Source organism: Pyxicephalus adspersus, chromosome 4 (assembly GCF_032062135.1).
Source record: "Pyxicephalus adspersus chromosome 4, UCB_Pads_2.0, whole genome shotgun sequence".
Classification (NCBI taxonomy): domain Eukaryota; kingdom Metazoa; phylum Chordata; class Amphibia; order Anura; family Pyxicephalidae; genus Pyxicephalus; species Pyxicephalus adspersus.
Genome location: NC_092861.1, coordinates 103,484,630 through 103,498,130, shown reverse-complemented (window position 1 = coordinate 103,498,130; position 13,501 = coordinate 103,484,630). Strand labels below are relative to the sequence as shown.

At 38.0% G+C, this 13,501-nt stretch overlaps 1 long non-coding RNA gene across 1 annotated transcript in view; it reads right to left on the bottom strand.

Annotated features, from left to right (window-relative positions):
* Nucleotides 1-13,501, bottom strand: part of LOC140329104 (uncharacterized) — a 46,413-nt gene that overhangs the window by 7,774 nt on the left and 25,138 nt on the right. Inside the window, exon 2 of the long non-coding RNA XR_011920425.1 lies at nucleotides 11,542-11,673. This is a non-coding gene — a long non-coding RNA (uncharacterized lncRNA). The remainder of the gene's footprint in view (nucleotides 1-11,541; nucleotides 11,674-13,501) is intronic.

Genomic DNA, 13,501 nt, shown 5'->3' with positions numbered 1-13,501 from the left:
TTCACTACTCCAACAAATTTTATGCCTTTACCACATTTTCTGAGGGTGAACATTTGCTCAAAGAATTGGGCTTAATTTCATCAGACTCTTTTTCCAAATCGCCAGCAGGTGGAGCCCTTTTGCCTTTTTCTCCTATCTGGACCCCAGCTCAAGGACATTCCCCAGCAGGAAGGAAAAATTCCTAAATTAACAAGTCTGCTTTTGACCTACAGTTCAAGGGGACTTCTCTTATTGAGAAGTGGAAACAAACTTATTTCCTTTTTTCTTTTTCTTTTTGTGTTTATTGTTACAGTACATGCCTTTATGTTTAAGTTTAAAGTTGCTTTTTCTTGTTTGTTTACATTTTGTGAGAACTACAGGCCATCATTACGTTTTTGTTTCTCCAGGGAAAGTCAGCAAAGGACATTCACACTGAGATGTCACAAACACTGGGGGAGAAGTGTCCTTCTTTTCCCTGGAGAAACAAAAAATTCATGATGGCCCGTAACTCCCACAACGTGAAACTTGCTTGTTCCTCTGCCATCACAGCTTCCCACTAACAGAAAAAATAGTTTTAAGAATCGCAAAGACCTTATATTTGCACAGTTACATACAAATATTTTAGGCTGTCATATGCCCTACATTCATTTTTCTATTTCATCTGGAAGGGGGCAAAGCCAGTAACTTCTCAGCGCCCCCGAGTAGTTTTGTTTTAGTGATCCTCAAGACACCACTCCTGCTACTAATTGGGAAGCACATGAAGCTCACATTAGAGGTCATCTCCTTTCATTAGCCTCCAAACTTAAAAAACAATCCTCGCTCCTAATAGATCAAAATCAACAAGCTTAATTACAATTACAAAAACGTCAAAAACAGAATTCCCATGAGGATTTGAGGGGTGAAATAGAAGCATAGAATTGAACTAAATTTATGTCTGACAACTAAAGCTGAAAAAACTTTACGTTGGGCTAGACATAGATTTTTTCCTTGGGGAGATAAACCAGGTTCACTGTTGGCACACAAACTCAACCCTAACGGTCATTCCTATGCACTGTCTAAAATCAAGTTATCTGATGGTCGGCTGTCCCAAAACCCGAAATTGATTCTGGAAGCTTTTCATGCGTTTTATTATAAACTATGAACAACCATCTTCACTTTCTAGTGATATATTGGACTCTTTCTTTTAAAGAATCCCTTTACCTAAACTGCATAACCCCCATGTGAAATTATTAGATAAAGAATTTTCAATAGCAGAGACTTGAAAAGCTATCAAATCTCTCAAAACTAACAGTGCCCCAACATATATTACAAAATGTATGGTGCGGTCTTGGCTCCCCACTTGACTTTTTTTTTTCAATTATCTGTGTAAAGGCAATTTGATCCTGCTTTATGATAATAAAGCTCATAAAAAGGAAGTCCCAAGCCAGATAAAGATAACACAGAAGTTGCCAATTACAGACCCATCTCGTTTAATATTTGCGATCCTAAAATAATGACAAAAAATTTATCACTGGGATTATGGTCTTTTCTAAACCAATAAAATACATCCTGACCAAGTCGGGTTTCTCCATAACCGACAGGCTCCGGATCAAACTAGGAGAACCACTGACCTGATTTAGCAGTTCATGGAATCTGGGATGGTGGTGCCAAACGAGAAGCTATGCTACTTTTGTTGGATCTTCATAAGGTCTTCGATAGTCTGTCGTGGGATTACTTCATGACTTTATTACAGCGAAGGGGTTTCCCCTCTATCTCCTTTACTATTCACGTTAGCTATTGAATATTGGACAACATTGTAACAACATTGGACATTAAAGGTATTTAATATGGTTCAACAAAGCATAAATGTGGCTTGTTTGCTGATGATACCCTTTTATACATTACTTCCCCTTAACTTCTTCACCGAACCTATTTAAAGAACTTACAATTTTCTCAAAGGTTTCAGGATTCAAAATCAATAGAAAAATATCAAAAGATATTAAAACAAAACAAAACTTAAACAAAATTTTGAATTTAGATGGAATACTAAGGCCATAACTTACATGGGTATACAGATTACCTCTTCATTTCAGACACTTTTTAAAGCTAATTATCCCCCAATGTTTCACACCTTAGTTCATGATCTACAGAGATGGCAATCCTCTCCTCCATCATGGTTTGGTAGAATTGCAACAATTAAAATGAATATTATTCAGATTATCATATTTATCTTATACTATACCATAGAGCAGCCCAAATAGCAGCCCTGGGCCAATGTACTCCCTAAAAATCTAGACCCCAATGGACTGAGTTTGAGGCTTTGTCATGCCCAACTATTCCAATTAAAACATTGATGTGGATTTTGAGTAAAAAACGCCCCGCAATTCTTTGTCCCTCCCTTTTCTATGCCCTTTCTGTGTGTAATGAAATCCAATCAAGCTCTTTATTCCCAACACGCTCCTTTGACTCCAATATGACAAAACCCAGATTTTCCTCCTGGATGTGAACAGAGGCGCGAGCACAATAAGGGATTTTTCCGTAAAGGCGACATTTTGGATAGTAAAAATATTATTAGTAGCTCACACTTACAGGACAAATTTTCCCTCCCGCCCACTGTTTCAATTTTGCCAAATCAGATATTTTATTCACTCTAAACTTAAAGACCTTTCTCCCCTTTACCAAAGTATAGCATTTGAGAAATCATACCGTTCCATCATTGATGCTAAGGGGAGAATTTCAGTTGTTTATGCAGCTCTCTTTCCCAGTGACAAAAGATTGTTTTATAATGGAACGCAGATCTGACGGAGAAGTGGGAGTTTCAAGATTGGCAAGCTTTGGCTGCCTCTATGTTGTCAATTTCTTTAAACAAGTCCCTTATAGAAGCTAATTATAAGGTTTTGTTGAGATGGTATATGGTACCCACCCTTATTAACAAATTGAATCCTACTATTTCTCCTTTGTGTTCTAGAGACTGCAGATGGTCAGGCACCTTGATTCATGCTTGGTGGACATGTCCTAAAGTCCAAAGGTTCTGGATTTGTATTTTTAATTTGCTGTTTACCATTACACAAATCAACATACCGAAAAAAAGCAGAGTGCCTTCTTCTATAAGCTATCAGATTCAGTACCTAAACCTCACTGCGGATTAGTTAAATATATTTGTCTAGCAGTTTTTATCACTATTGCTTGCTTTTGGAAGGCCTTGGCCATTCCACTTGATTTTACCAAACATAAACTAAACTGGATGACAAAAATAACCCCCCTAGCGGTAATCCCGAGTGTGACTCGGGGTGGCTTTTACATGCAAAAAGCGGTAATCCCGAGTCACACTCGGGGTAACTTTAAGAGCCCCCTTACCTTTGCCCCGCGCTCCAGCGGCGATCCTATAGTCCTGCTGTGAAGCCGGGGCGCCGGTCCGTCGGGGGGCATGGCCCAGCGGGAAAATTAAAAGCAGATTACTGAGTAATCTGCTTTTAAATATCACCCGGGTCCCGGCCACGCCACTGCCTGCATCAGCAGTGAGATGCCAAGCACAATGCAGGATTTCTGCATTGTGCTTCACATCTCACTGCAGATGCCACCAGCAGGTCACCCCCGGAATTTGCTATTGCTGCTGGCATCTGCAGTGAGATGTGAAGCACAATGCAGTAGCAGCAGCCGAGCAGCAGCAGCTCCAGCGTCTGTGTGAGCAGGCGGGACATCCCCACTCACATCATCCGGGAGGATGAGTCATCTTCCTGGTGAGTGGTGATGTATTGGGAGGTGTGTCTGGGAGGGAAATTTAAAAGCAGATTACAATGTAATCTGCTTTTAAATGGTTTTTACAGTACAAAAACACCACACAACATGAAATAAAAATAAAAGTACATTTTTAATATTTTATTTTAAGATTACATTGTTGTCTATTTCATTATTTTTTTAAATTATTATTTATAATTATGTATTATATTAAAATTTATGATTATAATATAATAAATAAATATAATTATGATACCCGGGCGTTAATCCTAACAATTACAGGCCCACAATATAAACAAAAATTTCTATGCAAAAAAATAGGTTAGGGGGGTTAATTTGTACAAGACAATATGGACAAATTTTACGACTTGGGACCCGTGGATAGTCTACACTCAATACTAATTTTTCTGTGAGAACCCTTTACTATTTTTGAGTCTTCCACCCTTTCCTGTCCTTGTCCCCTGCCCCAATCCCCACCTTTAAGCGGTACTCATATGAGGTATTCACTCTTACCTTCTACATATTATTTTTAGTTTGAATACATTTTGACTTTTTATTAAGGACATTTTTCTGCACATTTGACAATGCTATAAATATACATTATAAATAATGTTTCTTTTCTGCTTGAATAATTGTCAAGTTATTTTTTTTCTTTTTATGTTTATTTTGATGGCACACTTTGTATTGTGGATTATTGCTGTTCTCTTCTGCTCTCTAAAATTTTATATATGTCATTCATGTTTTATTGAGGGTTTGTTATTTTATTTTGTATCCAGCTGAAGAGAATTTTTTTGTATTTGTTGTTACCATATACAAGAAGTTTTATTTTGTAAACGTGCAGTATATTTGCTTTGTTATATCTTTACATACATGTTTTGGTTTACAACACAACTACTGTAATTCATTTCTAAAAAATTTTAAATAAACTCTTTGAAATACAAACATTGTAACATTATTGATCATTCTTGTCTATCCGTTCCTTAAAATCAAACTTGCTGTTCAAATGTAATCTGCCTTACACTGAGCATGGACAAATAAAAAAGAAGAATTAACAATAAAAACAAAAGCGAAAGAAACAAGCAAAACAAGGTAACACAAGTAACTGTAGTTACTAACCTAACTAAGGACTAGAAAAGAAACAGAATAGAAGAGATAGAAAGGGGGGGGATCCTGGGTCTAATTTAAGGGATGTATTGAAGTTCAGCTTGGCCATTTGGTAAAAAGGAAATTGGTCAACATAATCACTGAGCATGTGACACAAGTTACTAGTGAGTAACCATATAAGTGTCCCGAGGAGCCCATATCCCGTTAAACTTGCGATTTCCAATTCTTAGTTATCAAGAATCTGGTTGCCATAAGTAAATTAGTCAATAAACATTTACCTAGCTTGGAAAGCTCATGTAACGGCAGCCCCAAAAGGTGAGTCAGGGGATCTAATGATATGGGTACCTCCAGAAGCTCCTCAAGGAGCCTATATACTGATTGCCAGTATTTTGTGAAGCACTTCTGGGGTTAGGTACCAATGTATGAGGATTTTGTAGGTGTTTTCCTATATACAGTACACATAGTACAGTATTTTTTTGAGCCTGGTGTTAAATAACTTTCCAGAACTCCCCTGGAAGCTCCCTGCCTAAGCCCCGATTGCGTTCACCAGGCGTATTTGGTTACACTGTAAAAACAGGTTTCACTTAACAACTGGTGCCTCTCTACTCATTCCTACACTACATCATTCCTCTACACACCAGAAATACCGGATAGCACCTCACATTCCATGGCCCTTCCCATGGCTCATTTTTCTACTATAGGCAAATTGTTAATCCTTGTATAAGAAGACTCCTAATTTTCCAGGAGATACAACATAAGTTTGAACTCACTACGATCACCTTTATAGTCATCTGCAGACTATGTTCAAACTTTGGCAAAGACTTGGTGTTTCCCTCACTTACCTCCTTTGAGAGAATTAGTGTGAATGTATGGTGTGGTCTATCCCAAAAGGGTTTGATTACGAGCATTTACCAGATATCATGGCTAGGACTACTTAACCCTACACAAAAACATTTTTATATGCATAAATGGACACACTGGTCACACTCCCCAAACTTCTGGAGGCTATGAAGGAATATGGGAGTCTCTCCAAATTTAAAATCAATATCTCTAAGTGTGCGCCCCTGAACATATCCCTGTCTAGCAAACAAAAGAGGCTTTAGGCCAGTAATTTCCTATTCAAGTTGGTTGAGACCATCACATACTTAGGGGTTCAAATTGCACTGGATCTATCACGCCTCTGTTTGTTGAATTTCAACCCGATTCTGCAAACTATTTCCAGTGACTTGAAAAAATGGGTGTCCCAATAATTTTCTTGGTTGGGGTGCATCCAAATAATAAAGATGAACATACTCCCGAGGCTGCTGTACCTATCTCAGGCACTGCCTATCCACATTCCAAGTTCTTTTTTCAAGCAGCTTCATACTCATATATTTAGGTATATTTTGGGTCACCGTAGTCCCTGGCTTTTCCCCCACCTGGTCTTTAGACACAAAAGGATGGGAGTATTGGGAGTCCCTAATTTTATGCTTTGCTATGCTGCCTCATATTTGGTCAGGGTCATAGACTGGTGCAAAAATTTTAACACAAAGCAGTGGGTATCCAAAGAACAATTGTTTTGTGACACAAAATTGCATCTTTATCCCTGGTGCTTGCAGTCTCACAATCCGAGCGCAAAAAACCACCCTACGGTTTTTGTGTTAAATATTTCTCCCATGGTGAGATGTCCCCATTGCCAACCCCCCTCGCTTCAGTCCTGGGAATACCGGATTTTTTTCCCTGGCCAGGAGGACACTAGATTCTGGAGATTAAGGGGCGAGGGTGTAAATAGAGTCAGGAACTTTTTGTTCCAAGGACGGTGGCTGAGTCAGGCAGAGCTGTGTTTCTCTTCCCAGGAGTTTACCCTGGATTTTTGGTAAGCTCGTCAACTTACCTGCCGTCAGCAGACATGTTCACTAGATCACTTACAGGTTTCAAGTGGATCTACTTGGGTCAGGGTGACACTAGACATGCTCTCTCGATTGTGTACTCTTTGTTGAAATAATCTCCCAATGGTTTCACACCGAGTTTTTTTCATTCCTGGGAACAGGAACTAAACAGGTCTTTTACAGAGTCACAAAGGGAGCGTAGGTTGCTTATGACACATAAAGTGTTGATTCATAGTGGAGACCAGGAAATGGGTTATAAATTATTGACAAGGTGGTACCGCACGCCTGATAAGTTACATTGTTTTTTCTGGAGGTCCCTAAGATATGCTGGAGATGTAATGAGGACACTGGCACAATGCTTCATATATTCTGGTCGTGTCCTTGACTTACTGAGTTCTGGTCCACAGTTAGGATGGTGTGTCAGAAGCTAACGGTGCAGAAGGCCCCTGAGAACCCGGCTTTTTTCCTATTGTTTCTCCATGACTGGACACATAAAAGGTTTGTAAATTCCATTGTAAAATATTTGGTGATGTCAGGGCATGTATACCTTTACTGTGGAAAAGTACTTCTCCACTGTCCCCTAGGATCTGGCTGCATAAGGTTAATGAGTTATTGTTAACGGGGGACTTAACAGCCAGTGTTCATGGTAGAAGTGAGAAATTTACTCAGATATGGTCTTCCTGGATTTTTTCCAGGATTCCCCAGATTATAGAAGGCTAATAGATGTCCCTGACACTCAAGAGAGCCATGGTTGAGGAGATAGTAGAGGTTCAGAGCCTTTATTCTGTCATGTATTTTATGACCTAGAGGTTTTCAAAGATATATTGTTTATGTTTTCAATTTTAAACTGTACTGACATGTATACCGGTAGGATTTTTTCACTAAAGCAAGGGATGCTGTTGTTGATGATGCTGCTACACATTTGTTGACAATGACTTTGCACATAAGGCTACCTTTCATGTTTATTTGCGCTTTTCTATTGTCTACTTATCTACGTAAGATTGAATTTTGCTGTAACTTGCTTTATTTTGTTTTCCATCAATGTTCAAAAAGTTTCAATAAAAATAAAATGTTTAAAAAAAAAATGAGGGCGGTCCTCCAGGTGTCTGGTCATCGCTGATCCGCCTGCCACACGAGCTGTTAGACGGAATGGAAAGCCCCATCTACAGAGAATGGAAGCATCTGTCAGGATGGTAAGTAGAGGTTGTAGGATGGGTATATATCTGGCTAAAGCTGGAGCGTTGCTCGGCATATTCCTGGCTATTCGCATAACTTCTTCCTTTAGGTTTTGCACTCTATAGATAACATACCGTGGTCTCTTGGGAGGACCAAATGGCTTGAACAACCACCGGAAGATCAAAGGACAGGGTAGCTTCACGTAAGCCTCATATACGTATATTTGGCGGCGCCCTTTGTTATCCAAATCCTCTAACTGAAGCTGAAGGTCATGCATAGTTGTGGCTTAAACAGCAACTTGTTCTTGTAGTTGGGTAACTTGAGTGATAATGCATTGCAGGTCATCATCAATGGTATCAACCTTATCTGCAAGATTACGTAAATCAGTTAGATTATTTATAGATATGTATTTCCTCTTGACAAGTTTCCTTAACTTCTGAAATCGAGAGGCATAAATCCTCTTCAGTAGGCATTGACTGCAGATATTCTTGCCATACTGGTGTGTTTGGTTGAGAGTCCTGCTGTAATGGTGTACCCACCACTTTCTGACAAGCTGTGGGGGTTGGAGGAGCCTTGGAATGCCCTGTTAAATCAGACCGTCTTGGTAAATTGCTTTGGGGAGCAAACATAGATCTGGGAGCCCTTCTAGGAGGTAATGGGGTGTGTTGACAGGGCAAACTTGTGGAATGAGGGGGTCCCTGTGGGGGCTTCACTAATTTTGAAGAAAGATGCCTGGAAGACTGATGGTGGTCATCCTGTGTAGATTGCTGAAGAGACATGTGGTCTTGTGTATCCCTTTTCCCTTCATCTGTCTCTGATAGTGCTGCCAGAGAAGTGGGTCTGGGAGAGAGACTGCTTGAAGGAGAGGATGGGGACCCCCTCTCAGCTCCAAATGATGGAGCCATGCCCCGTAGTACTGGGGGAGTCAGAGATTAATCCATCTCCCCATGCAGGGGTTCATTCTGCCCCACTATCCCTGGTGGTTGTGGTGAAAAGAGGGAGAATCATCCTTCCGATCTAGCAGAGTTTGCGCCGGCAGCGTGGTCCGTGGATACTGCTGGCGCCATCTGGGGGGGAGAGCAGGGTCGGGTGCTGCTGGAAAAAGGAACTGTTGTAGCAGCGTACAAGCCGCCAGATCTGTCTGTCCGTTGGGTGGTGCTGTTCCGCATTCTCTGACCTTTGTTTGCTTCCCCATATTGTGGTAAAAGTCACCCTAGAAACACAGAAATAACATGCCAGTATGGGAGCTCTTCTAGCAGATGTCCACTGCCTGCTCCATCCAAGCCACGCTCCCAAATATACTAACTTACTATACTTTTAAGGTATAGTATTTAAAAATATATAGTAAAACTAATTTTAGTTTATAAAGGAAGGGCAAAACTTCACTTGGGAAAAGATGATAATTTCTTTTTCAACTTCACGATGACCCAAAGGTGATATAAAAGATTGAGTTTATAAAAACTTAATCTATCTGAGGAACATTGGTAATTAAACACTTAAAACATATCTGAGTTATGGGAACTGAGATACAAAAGAAGTAGTCAAAATGCTGCCATTCCAATGCACACTAAAAAAAACTTTATGTTGGTTTAATTTATGGACTATGATTCTATGGCCTACAGAAATGCCAACGTTTTTTTACACATGCTGATTTCTACGTGCTTCATTGTTAGATAGCAAGCATATGTGTTTAAATCACTATTCTTGACCACAAAAAGCCTATCATAAATTGATTCTTAAACATCTGGTTAATACTGCTAGAGAATTATTAACAAAGATTTGCAAAGATTAACAAAATTATGCTCATGGAAGACCTTGCATCGACCATCCACGGCTAAGAAGAGAAGTTCTGCATTACCTGGTTCTATTGGTTACAATACCAAGATTCCCCAGACTATAGATTTAATCTATCTCATGTGACAAAAGAAAAGTGTGATGTGCATAGAACTTTAGATGTCATGTGTTAAGTACTTTATAGCTTGACAATACACATCCTCATTCTCCACATCTACCATTAAAAAACTGCCTCTATGTGATTGGTATTTAACACCACACCCCAACCCCCATTGCCCCTAAGACTATCCTATCTCTTTCTCCCCATCACCCCCTTTTTTTGTTCTATCCTCACATATGGAGATACTTGATATTTGTTTTTCATATTGTGTGCTCAGTTACCTTCATATTTCCTAAATTTAAATTATCTTTGTCTGTTTGTACTTTGGTTATTTGACAATAAATAAAAAATGTTAAAAAGAAAGAATGAATAGGTATAGATAATTATTCAAATATCTATACAATCACGTTTACCATAAATCTTTAAGATACATTTAAAATATGAATTTTTAATAATGCTATAGTATATTGTTGAATAATTTCAAAGTACAAGGGGTTTGTACTTGTACAATATTTTGAAGTTTCATTAATTTCATGTTAACTATCATTTACCCTACAACAGTTTGATATGCATATGTATTGGATATCTACCACTTTAAGGGTCACTTCTGGGCTCTCTTAAACTATTCTACACTATCCTCAAGACCATAATTAACTAAACATCAGCCTGGGAGTCGGACATTTTTGTTTATTAGTAAAATACACATAATGAATCAATGATAATCTGAGTAATTAAATTTACCATCCTTTTTACCTAGAAAATTAACAATTTCCAGTCAGTTTGGTTTCTATAAAGTATTTTGGGCACATAAACTACTGCCACTTATTATTCCTAATAATGGCTGCCACATTTCAATGACTGTATTATGACTGTATTCCTTGTACTATGTGTTATTATTATAATTGTTTGTCTCCTAAATCCCTTGAAGAAGCCCCTGAGGTGAAACGCGTCAGAAATTCTGATATTTTCGGCTGACCTAATTCATTTGTAACTATCTATTCTCAGTTTGATACAAAGATCTAGCATAGCAGCACTGTGTTAGTGAAGGACTTAGCGCAGTGGAACTATGTCTAGTTTTTAGTTTATTACAAGCTTGCCTAATAAATCAATTTTTTTTTTTACACAATTGATACATTGCCTATAAAATTCTGTCTTTGCTTCATTGAACATAATTTCAATAGTAACAAAATTATGAATGGTTGAGTACATATGAACCTATAATCTTTTGAGGGAACAAATGGGTCTCACTCTCAGGAGGGAGTATTGTTAAATGATTAAAATTCACAATTTTATATGATATCAAGAAAACATATGTTGTTTACCCATCATACTTGACAGAGTTGATATTATTTTTGGAGTTTGTGACTGCCCAGAAGCCTGAAGCAAGTATTTATGAGTTATATTAGCATATAGTTTTCGTTCCTTATTTCTGTATGTATGGACTTGTATATATCGTATTGAAACCATATTGTAAAACATCACAAAATTTTTATAATGCAGAAGACACAAATGTTTTATAATAAAGAAGACCCTGATCCTGTTCCTAATACCCCAATAATTCTTTTTACCACTCTCTGCAATTTGAATTCAAACTATAGTCATATATATTCATTATAGACTGCACATCATTCTGGACAGTAAAGTCTACAGTAGATAAATACAAATATTGTTAGCCTCTGTACTAATCTTGGAGTTGTAAGCTTCTTATCTTATCTTCTTATCTCATGTAACATTTTATATACTTCTTTATAGGAAGAGAAAAGTAAATTTGTCATAGGTTTATTACTCATATTTTATACTTACAACTTAGTTGTGTTTGCCACACTGCATCTGCAATCCCCCATAGACCAGACATCACAAAAAATACTGCAAAGTTGCCAGTCATTGGTTTCCATATCAAAAAGCCAATAATACAGCCAATGTTTATTGCTGCCCCTGTTAAGTAAACATTTTTAAAAAAGTGGTCAAGCTTAAAACATTACAAACAACATTTATTGTCATAAATGACAAACAAAACTACTACAAAAAAGCTCCCCTATCCTGCAAGGGTTAAATGCTAATTTCCTTTAAGCGTGCACTCTTCTTCTCTTTAAAGCTTCCAGTTGTGGGCAGGTCCCCAGAGTCCTGACTTAATGTTTTGCATTGTATGTGATGGCATCAGGCCTGCAATAGCCATAATAAACGGCTTAGCTATATTGAGCACCTTAGAAGGAGGCTTTGGAGGACCATTAACATGAAAGGAGAAAGCCTACAAGAATGATACAATATAATATAATTAGAAGTGTTTTGTAACTGAGCTGACCAGATACAGACCACCCCCTTTTAAAAAACTGTGAAAAATACATTGTTAAATATATTGCACATTCATTTTAAAACAATTTAACATTGCACAAAAAGCTAAACATCATAACAGTTACGCCGGTATTAAGGAGGATCTACAGTCCTCTGCTGAGCAGAGTTTGTTGTATGCTTTATTTGCCAGCGTCCTTACTATAAGGACTGATGTTCACATCCACTATTTGTCACAGTTCTTTTTTATGGCTACTTTTTGTGCCCATGTCAACAGCAGCAACCATTTTTTTTGCTTTTTAGCTACTTTACACTTTAGCATTTTATCTTTTTTTCTTTTGTTTATATTAGGGGTTTATGTTTTGTTTCTTGTTTTTTGTCTTTTGTCTTTTTGTTTTATGTTTTTGTTTTTTGAGAAGGTATTTTTTATCTTATGTGCTGTTTCTAGGGTTTCTAGACTGGTTGTGGCTGCTGCTTTTACTGGTCATGTCAGGCCTATCACAGCTTAAAAAAGTTTAAAAATCAAATTCTCCGTGAACCCTTGGGTAACATCCTGATAATTGAATTTTGAGCTTGAAAATGTCATGTTGTTAGGTTTGCAACTACTCAACTCTGTGCCTGAATTCAAGAACTGTTGGCAGTCAATCTGGTATAGAGCTTTTCATTTTGGAAAAATAAATCTGGATCCCCATTCTGAAGTAAAGGGCAGAAGCCAAATAGAATAACTGGGGGTTGAAATTAGAGCAGTGTTAGACTCAATGGGCCTGTTTTGTTAAAACTCTCGAAGTTTGGAAAGGATACACTTTCATCAGTAAAGCTGGGTGATCCAGCAAACCTGAAATGGATTTCTTCAAAGTAGTTTGCTATTTGATAGCAAATTTTTTGAATCCTGGAACAAATCGAATCTAAGTTTGCTGGATCTCCCAGCTTCACTGATGAAATTGTATCCTCTCCAGCCTTTGAGAGCTTTAATAAATCAGGCCCAATGGGGACAATGGGGTAAAGGAAAGGAAGTAATGCCCTATATGCAGATGGCCTTCACAACAGTAATTGCATTTTCCATGGCCATTATTTGCAGATTCTGCTGTTTGGTACCAAGTATATTGAGAGCACACATCCTGCAGGTGTGGCAGAAAATATTTAAACAATTCTCCTTGTAGTTCAGTTGGGTAGGTAATTTGTCCTAAAGAATAGTCTAAAGAAGAATGGTCTACGGTTATTAGTGGTGTACCCCAGGGTTCAGTGTTGGGACCTTTACTGTGTTTTGGATTAAAAGTACCATTTCTGTGTTTGCAGATGACACCAAACTATGTAATGGAATTAAGTCTATACAGGATGTCTATAATCTACAAGCACACCTGGAGTAAAAATAACAGTGACTGTTGATCCAGGGAACATCCAATTGCTTCATGGAATCAGGAAGGAATTTTTTTTTCCCTTGTTGAAGCAAGTTGTACCAGGGTTTTTTTTTTTT